This window comes from Trichechus manatus, unplaced genomic scaffold (genome assembly GCF_000243295.1).
Source record: "Trichechus manatus latirostris isolate Lorelei unplaced genomic scaffold, TriManLat1.0 scaffold00034, whole genome shotgun sequence".
NCBI lineage: Eukaryota > Metazoa > Chordata > Mammalia > Sirenia > Trichechidae > Trichechus > Trichechus manatus.
Window position 1 is genome coordinate 3,463,485 of NW_004443970.1, and position 11,717 is coordinate 3,475,201.

Consider the following 11,717-nt stretch of genomic DNA (forward strand, 5'->3'; position numbering starts at 1 on the left):
TACAAGGCAAGGTCATGGAAGCTCCCTAGAAACATCCAAACTCCCTGAGGAACTGAATTGCTGGGCCGGGGGCTGTGGGGACCATGGTCTCACGGAACAGCTAGCTCAGTTGGCATAACACAGTTTATAAAGACAATGTTTTACATTCTACCTTGGTGAGTAGCGTCTGGGGTCTTAAAAGCCTGTGAGTAGCCATCTAGATAGTCCACTGGTCTCACTCCTTCAGGAGCAAGGGAGAATGAAGAGAACAGGATACAAGGATAAGATTTGTCTAAAGGACTAACGGACACAGCTACCAAGGCATCAACCAGACTGAGTCCAGTACAGCTAGATGGTGCCTGGCTACCACCACTGACTGCTCTGACCGGGGTCACAGCAGAGGTTCTGGACAGAGCTGGAGAAGGATGTACAACAAAATCCTAACACACACAAAAAGGACCAGATTTACTGGCCTAAAGGAGACTGGAGAAACCCCTAGAGTTGTCCCCCAGACACCCTTTCAGCTCAGTGGTGAAGTCACTTCCGAGGTTCACCGTTCAGCGGAGGATTGAAGAGCCCCATAAAACAAAATAGGACTAATGAGGCACAGCAGTCCAGGGACAAGGGCTAGAAGGCAGAAGGGAACAGGAAAGCTGTTGATAGGGAACCCAAGGTTGAGTAAGGACAGTGTTGATGTGTAGTGAGGTTGTTAACCATTGTCATAGGGCAACATGTATACTAACTGTTTAATGAGAAACTATTTTGTTCTGTAAACCTTCATCTACAGTGAGAATAGCAGCATAATTGGAAGAACGTAGTTGTGTCATTGAACTGTGTGTGTGGAAATTTTTGAAATGGTGTATCTTTGCCTATGTATATTTTCACCAAAAAAATGTCGAGAAGGGAGAGTGTTGACATATTGTGGGGTTGTTAACCAATGTCCTAAAACAGTGTGTGTACTACTGTTTAATGAGAAAGTATTCATTTTTTAAACCTTCACCTGAAGTACAATTAAAAAAAAAAAAAAAAAAAAGAATGGGCATTCCAGAACACTTAATTGTGCTCACGAGGAACATGTATATAGACCAAAAGGCAGTCGTTAGAACAGAACAAGAGGATACTCTTTAGTTTAGAGTCAAGAGATGTGTGCATCAGGGTTATACCCTTCCCCAATACTTATTCAATCTGAGTATCTGGACTATGTGAAGAAGAACTTGGCATCAGGATTGAAGGAAGACTCATTAACGACCTGTGATATGCAGGTGACACAACCTTGCCTACTGAAAGTGAAGAGGACTTGAAGCACTTACTGATAAAGATCAAAGACTACAGCCTTCAGTATGGATTGCACCTCAACATAAAGAAAACAAAAATCCTCACAACTGGACCAGTAAGCAACATCACGATAAGCAGAGAAAATATTGAAATTGTAAAGAATTTCATTTTACTTAGATCCACTGTCAACACCCATGGAAGCAGCAATCAAGAAATCAAAAGACATTGCACTGGGCAAATCTGCTGCAAAAGACCTCTTTAAGGTCATAAAAAACAAAGATGTCACTTAAAGGAATAAGCTGCAACTGACCCAGACCGTGGCGTTTTCAGTTGCCTCATATGCTTGTGAAAGCTGGACAACAAATAAGGAAGACTGAAGAAGAATTGATGCCTTTGAATAACGGTGTTGGCAAAGAATATTGAATATACCATAGACTGCCAAAAGAACAAACAAATCTGTCCTGGAAGAAGTACAGCCAGAATGCTGCTTAGAAGCAAGGATGGTGAGATTTCATCTCACCTACTTTGGACATATTATCAGGAGAGACCAATCCCTGGAGAAGGACATCATAGTTGGTAAAGTAGAGGGTCAGCTAAAAGGAGGAAGACACTCGAGGAAATGTATTGACACAGTGGCTACAACAATGGGCTCAAGCATAGCAACGATTGTGAGGATGGCCCAGGATCGGGCAGTGTTTTGTTCTGTTGTACATGGGGTTGCTATGAGTTGGTACCAACTCCAGGGCACCTAACAACAACAACAACAACAATATGAGTATATAAGTGTGTATATATAAGATATATAGGTGATATATGATTTTCCTGGAAAAAAAGTTAGTATATTAATTAGTTATTAGTTCAAATCTCTTGGAGAAGTTTCTGGTGGCAAATAAGAACATGAATTCAATTAAGGGCTTCTTCATCAGTGGCGTCACTAGGGCCAGTGTCAGCCAGTGTGGTAGCTTATGGTGTCATCCGCCCATTGTCTCCTCCCTCTATTCCACTCCCCCACCTCCAACAAAAACCACAGCACGTGCTTGTAGTTCATGCAGACAAAACCTATCAGCCTACCCATCCACCTGGGAGTGGAGTAGGGGGAGGGCGGAGCAGGCTGGGCCCCCCACTGCTCTCCACACCCCACTCCCCGAGTGAGTACCCAGCCTCCACTCCCTCTGCCGCCTTCCTGCTCTTCACCTCCCTGCCTTCCCCTCCTCCTGCTGACGTCCAAGTCACTTCCTGTCGGAAAACTCGACACTGCTCTGAAGATGGTGGTGGTGCCCTGCCCCAGAGTCTAGCTCACCATTCAGAGGCGGTGCTGTTTGAAGCACTAATCCCCTCTGATAGTATCACCCAGTGCGGTTCGCACCCCCCACTGCATGTCCCTAGTGATGCCACTGTTCTTAGTGGCCAGATAATTGAACTATATTGCAGTCATTCACAAGTGTAAGACGGAAAACCATGAAGTTACTTAATATTAATCATGATTATGAAGCTTACCTCTGAAATTAGCACCGACTTCCAGCAATTGGAATAAAATTGGAAAATACTCGTCATGTTATGTTGAAAATGGAAACGAATTTGTCTCTACAGTCACTATGTTAGGATGATTTTCCTCCTCATCAGTCTTTATTTCCATCTTAGAACTCCCATTCTATAATCTGTAATCTCTCTCTCCTTCCCTCCTCCCATATATATATATACAGACTCTAATATATGTATTTGAGGACTGTGTGTTTTATTCCGTATGTGAAGTAAGAGCTAAATAAATATTTCCTGAACAAATAAACACATACTGTGTGATTATTGTGAAATATTTTACCAGCACGGCTATTATTACATGGCAGATACTTTGATATTTCCAGTACTGGATAAGTTATTTTCTTCTAGAATCATGTTACCACAAAGATCTATATTAAATCGTTTCTTGTAATTCTTTCTAAGCAGACACTCTTATGTATGCGAAAAACAAACTCTAAGAAGAAACTTCAATATAAATCTTTATATGTTAGATAGAACAAAAACTAACAAATGAAATCACAGGGAAATCTATTGTTAATTTTTCCATGAAAACTAAAATTTTCCATTAAAACTAATTAAATTAAACAGTCTAAACTTTTAAACTTTCAAACAAAATGTGAGTTGATCATATTTTTAAGAATGATTAATGATATGTGTATCTCATTATTTTCCTTTTAATCATTGCATTATGTTCTTTATTAATATTTTACATTGACACCTACACTTCTCTACTATTTCTTTATCTGACATTTCACATTTACGACAATAAAAAATCTGACTATTTTGTGCATTAAGGAGGAGCTGAGGCAAAAGGGGGAGAAGGAGGTGGACCCTGAGTTTTGTGAGGCGGAGCTAGGCCTGGAAGGCTGCCGGTGGTTAGAATTACCGGGTACCGCGGAGGAGCACGGGACAGGTGGCCCGCGCACAGAAGACTGGGGCGGCCAGGCCTCGAGCAGGCAGCAGGAGCTGGAGTTGCAGGAGTTAGGCAGGGGGTTGGGAAGTCTCTTCTTCCAAAGAGGCCTCTGCGCCACCTCCACAACCTCACTGGGCCCCAGGTAACTAGACTTCACTTGCTGGTAGGCCCAGGAGCCGCCGCCACCGAGGCCAGTTTCCAGGGCCGAGAGCACAGGAAGGTGGAGAGAGGCGTGGGAGGGCGTGTGGAAGCCTGGAGGGTGGCCAGGTGATGATGGGTAACTGCTACTCAGGTAGCGGCGGACATTGCCTGACCACCACCACCCCCAACCTCCGCGAGCTCTGCGGTGGTGGGGAAGGTGTAGTGGGGAAGGGAGGCCCCCCACGCCACATGCATCCCATGACATTCCAGGGGCACCCAACGGGCAGTGAGCAACTAGGGTGTACACTGGCGACAAAACAGGGCGTGGTCCTGACTAACACAGCTCCGATTTTCACGTAACGACCTGGTCTTTGGAACCCAACGAGGTCAGTAAGTGAGGAGTGGGTGAATTGCCAAGGTATTTTCAGTTGCCTCATATGTATGCAAAAGCTGGACAATGAATAAGGAAGACCAAAGAATTGATGCCTTCTGGCAGTGTTTCGTTCTGTTGTATATAGTCACTGAATTGGAACTGACTCCAAGACACCTAGCAGCAACATTGCTTTGGTATTTGTTACTTTTCAGAAATATTGGTAATAAATTTCTACCTTAACATCCAGAAAAAGTGATACTTGTAAAGTCAGCCAATAGATTGGGCTAAACATGGCATCTGCTCAAACACTGACAAGTCTGTTAAAGGCTTGAGCTTTGTCGAAGTGGCATAAGTCAGCTTTTAGTGAGTGTCCTAATAACTTCAGTATAATGCATACCTTAAATGAACAATCGTAGAATGTGTTCTAAAACTCATCAAGTTTTATTGGGAACCTGATAGCTTTTATTTCCAGCTGTACAAGTAAAGTGAATCACAGGCAGCAGAGGAAAAAAAGTTCAATGAGGATTCAACCTTGAATCTTTCTATTTCTTTTAGGTCCCAGTTAGGAATAAGACCCTAATATGTAAGATTTAAATAGTGTCTTTCCTCCATAAAACCTAAAGTGACATACCTCTTAAAACAAACAACCTTTGCAAGTTTTAACATAACTATGGACAAGAAAGTAGGAATCAAGAAATGAGTTTGCTTAAATTAGTCTAATGGTGAAAGATCAGCTGTTATGAAATATTATTATGGAGGGAAATAAATCATTCAGTGAAGAATCAGGAAAGAATTTGAAGTTACCCATCATCAGAAATTTGAAAGAAGTTTCCACTTTCCTATTTCCATGCCCTAGGCATGCTTCACTATCATCCTATAATACACATTTGAATAAACCCTGATGGCACAGTGGTTAAGAGATGGGCTGCTAACTGTAAAGATCAGCAGTTCAAGTCCACCAGCCGCTCCTTGGAAACCCTGTGGCAGTACTACTCTGTCCTGTAGGTTGGAATTGACTTATCGGCAATGGAGTTAGGCTTTAAATGTTTTCCAAGGGATACTGATCTAAAAATTGTGTGATTTTGTACTCTGCAAGCAGCTAACCAATAGGTAGGAGGTTCCAGTCCACCTCGAAGCCCCTTGGAAGAAAGGTCTAAAAAATCAGATTTTCCTTCCAAAAAATCAGCCATGATGACCCTGTGGAACACAGTTCTGACATACATAAGATCACCACAAGTCAGAAAAGACTCGACAACATCTAGTTTTATTTACATATTTAGGATTCAGTAAAACACACACATATATTTCACTTCATACATTTTCTTTTTTTTTTCCAGTTCAGGAATCTAGAGGCAAAAGAACAAATTAAGAATAGTGCTTTTATATTGTTTTCTTCAAGGTCCTTGTGTGTTGCGAATGGTTTGCTCTCGACTACTAACTGAAAGGTTGGCAGTTCCAACCCTACCAGCAGTGCTGTGGAAGAAAGTCCTGGTGATCTGCTTCTGTAAAGATAAGAGCCAAGAAAACTCTATGGATCACAGTTCTACTCCGTAACACAGAGTTTGCCATGAGTCAAAACTGACTCAACAGCAATGGGGTTAGTGTTTTCCTCAGAAAGATTCTTTCATAGGTAAGATTATCAAACATTTTAATATAGATTTCATTGATTCCTCTTTTTTAAAAAAGATTTTTTAGATAGCAAGTTAGTATTTGGTTCTTTTCAAATATAGGATTGAAAAATGTTTATTTAATGGGCACATACACTATGTTTTAAAGTAGCCCCAGCTTTCTCAGGTTGCATGATATTGTTATTAGTCAACCTCGAGTCTGCTTCCACTCATGGTGACCTTATGTATGACAGAACAAAATGTCAGCTGGTCCTGTGTCATGTTCATGATCATTGCTATGTTTGAGTGCCTTGTTGTGGCTATTGTATTAATCCATATCATTGAGCATTTCCTTCATTTTTGCTGGCCCTCTACTTTACCAAACATAACGTCCTTTTCTGGTGATCCGCCTTTCCTGATGATGTGTCTAAAGTAAGTGAGTCAAAGTCTCACCATCCTTGCTTCTAAGGAATATTCTGATTGTACTTCTTCGAAGACTGGCTTGTTCATTATTCTGTCAGTCCACGGTATATTCAATATTCTTTGCCAACACTATAGCTTGTATGAATCAATTTTTCTTCTGTCTTCCTTTTTTTCATTGTTCAGGTTCCCAGTTATAAACATAGAAGTTAGGGGTAGTTGAGAGTGAAAATTGTAAAGACAACTCTCATCAATGCAAATGAGGGAAACAAGGTAGCCATTCCTGTAGTCTGTCCTGTAAAGAACAAAGTACTTTTTGTCCTGATGCAGTTCCCCTGAAAAGTTTAAGTTTTAGTGAGAAAGAAGCAGGCACAGAAATGAAAAAGAGAAGCTATACCCTATCTCTTAAGAACATGTTCCTTCCAGCCCCATACTTATGTGCAAATCCTGCTTCTGCTAATGACACCCCTAGAAAATTGCCTAACCTCTCTGTGCTTTAGATTCTTGTATTAGATAGATATAACAGTAATACCTACCTCCTAGGGATGTTGTAAATATTAAAAGGGTTATTACATGTACAGGACTTAGTGTCTGATAATTATCCCCAATCCTAGATGCAAGCTAATTACTATGTTATTTTTTCCCCGTTACCAGAATCTTCATTGTTATAGATTTCATTGATTCTTCTTTTTTTTTTCCTAAAAAAAAAGAGGAATGGAGTTACTATGGTTTTGAACTCAAAGAGACCTGGACCTGTGCTGATTTTTATATGGGGCACAGTAAATAGCAAATTCTCTGGCACCTTGTTGTTGTTATTGCTAGTTGTCACAGAGTCATTTCCGACTCGTGGCAACCCCATGCTAGAGCTTGCAAAGTGCAGAAAGGATAGCACTCTCTGAATTTAGCACTTTGTACAGATATGCTGAAACTGATGCTGTATTTGTCTTTGATTTTTTTTTTAATCAATTAACGCAAGTGTACATGTTAATTTTCTAGTAATGTGGACAATATAGGTTTGATTAAGCTAAACCAATTTCAGTCATATCCTCCCATTTGGCTGGGCAGAAATGGTCTGGGACTAAAGTACTCACCTATTTGAGTTAAATACAGTCAGCCTGACTTCCAGGTGCTACAGGATTTATTATTCTTTCTATAGCTCTAATTGGTACTTGGATGAACTAATTACCCCACCTGGCTGAGTGCTTTACAAAGTGGGTTGGTTTTACTCACCCAGGTTTTCCCTAGGCTTTATTATAGTGTCATTATCACTTTAGAATATCATTCTATTATTGTCCTGAAGCAAATCTGTAAACAAAATGTTAGCAGACCCTAATCACTGGTCAACTTATTAAATGCCCAGAGGAGCCTTGCAATGCTTCTTAGAGTTTATTATAAAGAAATTTGACTTTTCCTAACATCATTAAGTGTCTAACCAGGGGCTTAAAGTTGTATCAATATCATGTGAATTAAGACAAAAGAAAAAAAAGGCAGAAAAGGAATATATTAAAGGATGCCTAAATGATTAGTTACGTTACCTCTCTCAATCATGAGCTAGCTAAATAATTGATAATCATAGAGGAAATAATATTGGTCCATTAAGAGTCAGTAAGAAATTTTTGTATTTACACAATAATATAAATGAAGAATGGTAGAATACTAAAATATATGTATATAATCAGGGATTCAAGAAATATAGTGGGAAATGTATATTGGCATTTTATTTAATCTATTTGAATTGAGGAAAAAACTAGTAGTTTTTTTTTATTATAAAAATTTGTACTGTTTAAATCAATGTGTGTAACAAAGGGTTAAAAGAAAAATCACAGAGATAGCACTTAAGGTAGAACACTTTACTGGGGTCAAGGGGTGCTCTGAAGAGATGAAAGAGCACTCACCATGGAGAAAAATTTGCTTTATTTCCTGGGGGGTGAGGGCTAGGGTCATTGCCCTAAAGCTTGAACTTTCTTCCCCTAGAAGAAGTGTTTCATATGGGGTGTAAAAATATTAAAAGAAAGAGAAGTTTCTCTCATCAAATAGAGAGGAAAGGAACCAAGCATGTTTGAAGAAACTATAATAAGTGCCGTCTAGGTTGAGTAGTCGGGATGGTAATGAATTAATCAAGTCAAGAAAGTGGTGTATATTATGTCAGGCAGAGAGAATAACAAGATACTGTAAGATAGCATGGCATGTTCAGGGATTTTAAACAGCCTTCTGTGATATGGGAGTCCTGGTAGTCCAGTGGTTAAGATCTTGGTGATAACCAAAAGGTTGGCAGTTGGAATCCATCAGCTGCTCCTTGGAAACCCTGTGGGGCAGTTCTCCTCTGTTCTACATGGTCGCTTTGAGTTGGAATTGACTCGACAGCAATGGGTTTGGTTTTTGGTTATGTAATATGAATTGTTCCTAAATAATACCTTTTTCCTAAAATTTTAATTGAAGAGTCCCAACAAACCAGACGGGGTTTGCAAAGGTAGTAACAGCATCCTGGTGAACCAAATGGTCTATGCTTAGGCGGAAGGACCAATCTCTTCTTTCTTTAATGTAACCACAGTCATAGCACAGATAAGTAGAAGAAAATGTATTAGAGAATTGTTCTCCGAATCAGGATAGTTACTTGTATATTCACTATATATTTGTGGTTTGATATAAAATATGTTTTATGTCTGGGGATAAGCAGAGTTTTGCATATGATAATTGATCCAAAGCTATAAATGTAAGCATGTAGGTGAGAAATGGAGTCTCTGGGTGGCGTAACTGGTTAAGCACTCAGCTACTGGCTGAAAGGTTGGTGGTTTGAACACTCCCAGAGGTGCCTCCGGAGACAAGTCTGCCAGTCTGCTTCTGAGAGGTCAGAACCTTGAAAACCCTGTGGAGCATTTCTGTCTGCCCATATGAGGTAGCCATGAGTCGGTATCGACTTGATGGCAACCAACAAGTGAGAACATACTCAGCTGGGGCTAATGTCTATTGTTTCCATTAAAAAAATAAGTAATTTTTCATGAAGTAGAAGGAACCACAGAAGAGAGTGGTAGAGAAAGTGTGAACATATCTGTAGCAGATTTATATAAAAAGAATAAAGTGATGAAAATATCAAAAAAAAATAATGTGTGAAACTAAGGTCAGGTATCTGGTTAAAAAAAACAACAAGGAAATGTTATTCAGTTTTGAAAACAACAGACCTGAAGGAAAAATAATCTGAGGCACTTCAACTGGAAATATAATCTGCAAAACGTAATGTCAGTTGAATGACTCTGTACCTCACCGTAAATGCACCTTCTGGTAGATGTCTTCAGGTATTTCCTTTCAAAAATTTGCCTACAGATAGGTTTTTAAAGTCATTGCATATCAGAACACGTCTTTCCCACAGCACAAATTAAACTGCATGAGCAGTGAGGCGAAGGTAAGGACAAGAACAAATAGGGGGCGAAAAGACAGCTTTCTGTGAGTTCCACATTAACATTGGTTAGAGCTGATATGAAAAAAAAAATTGATTTAGGAAAAAAAATGCTTTTGACAATTTACCTCTAAATAAATGTGACTGCATGGTAATCTGGGTATACAAAAAACTGATTGATTTGCTAGAGTTATGCTAGAGCTATTAGTAGCTTGGATAATTTGCTTATAATTTATATAGGGTGGTCATTCATTTTAGGTGCCCAGGGCCAGCCTAGTTTATGCCTGATGTTCTGATTTAATTAATAACAGATTACTCCTACTTTCATTCTGAAAACCTCTATTTGTGTGGTCTAATGTATGTGTACGTGAATGCAGTCAAGTGTGTGCGTGCGTGTGTGTTGTGTTTGTGTATGTATTCGTTTAGTCGTCATTCATTAACATCATTATTTCTGCCTTGATTACAGCAATAGTATTTTTCTAGTTTCCTTGCCTCTTTTGTCTTTCCTTTCTAACTCTTTTAAAAATTAGTTTCAAACATAAGGAGGGGGTTAAAAGTAACAAAATAGTAACCAAGTGATAATTTACTGCCTTCTCAAACTCCCCTTGAAATTGCATCCCTTTATTTTCTGTATTACTATTATTGAAATTTACGCACCCATCACTAATGCCAAAGATGAAGAAATTTACCAACTTCTGCAGTCTGAAACTGATCAAACGTGCAATCAGCATGCATTTATTATTACTGATGATTGGAATGCAAAAGTTGGAAACAAAGGATTGTAGTTGGAAAATATGGCCTTGGTGTTAAAACAATGCCAGAGATCACATGATAGAATTTTGCAAGACCAACGACTTATTCATTGCAAATACCTTTTTTTCAACAACAGAAACAGTGACTATACATGTGGACCTTGCTAGATGGAATACATAGAAATCAAATCAACTATACCTGTGGAAAGACAATGGAGAAGCTCAACATTATCAGTCAGAAAAAAGCCAGGGGCTTACTGCAGAAAAGACCATCAATTGCTCAGATGCAAGTTCAAATTGAAGTTGAAGAAAATTAAAACAAGTCCATGAGAGCCAAGATACAACTTTGAGTATATCACACCTGAATTTATGGACCATCTCAAGAAAAGTTTTGAGGCACTGAATACTAATGACCAAAGACCAGACGAGTTGTGGGATGACATCAAGGATATCATACATGAAGAAAGCAAAAGGTCATTAAAAAGTCAGAAAAGACAAAAATGGATGTCAGAAGAGACAATGAAACTTGCTCTTAAACATAGAGCAGCTACAGCAAATGGAAGAAATGATGATGTTATAGAGCTGAAGAGAAGATTTCAAAGGGTGGCTCTAGAAGACAAAGAAAAATATTATAAAGAAATATGCAGAGACCTATAGTTAGAAAACCAGAAACGAGGAACATGCTCGGCATTTCTCGAGCTGAAAGAACTGAAAAACAAACAAACAAACAAAAAATTGAGCCTGTGTTGTAATATTGAAGGGTTCTATGGGCCAAATATTGAACAATGCAGTACGCGTCAAAACAAGATGGAAGGAATACAGAGAATTACTGTACCAAAAAGAAATGTTCAACGTTCAACCATTTCAAGAGGTAGCATATGATCCCGAACTAATGTTATTGATGGAAGAAGTTCAAGCTGCAATGAAGGAATTGGAGAAAAACAAGGATCCCGAAAATGACAGAATACAAAATGAGGTATTTCAACAAACAGATGCAGCCCTGGAGGTGCTCACTCCTCTATGCCAAGAAATTTGGAAGACAGCTACCTCACCAATTTATTGGAAGAGATCTATATTTATGCCCATTCCGAAGAAAGGTGACCTAACAGAATGCAGAGATTATCAAATAATATCATTAATACCACATGTAAGTAAAATTTTGCTGAAGACCATTCAAAAGCAGCTGCAACAGTACATCAACAGGGAAATTCCTGAAATACAAGCCGAATTCAGAAGAGGATGTGGAAGGAAAGTGTCTTAGTCATCTAGTGCTGCTGTAACAGAAATACCACAAGTGGATGGCTTTAACAAAGAGAAGTTTATTCTCTCACAGTCCAGTAGGCTA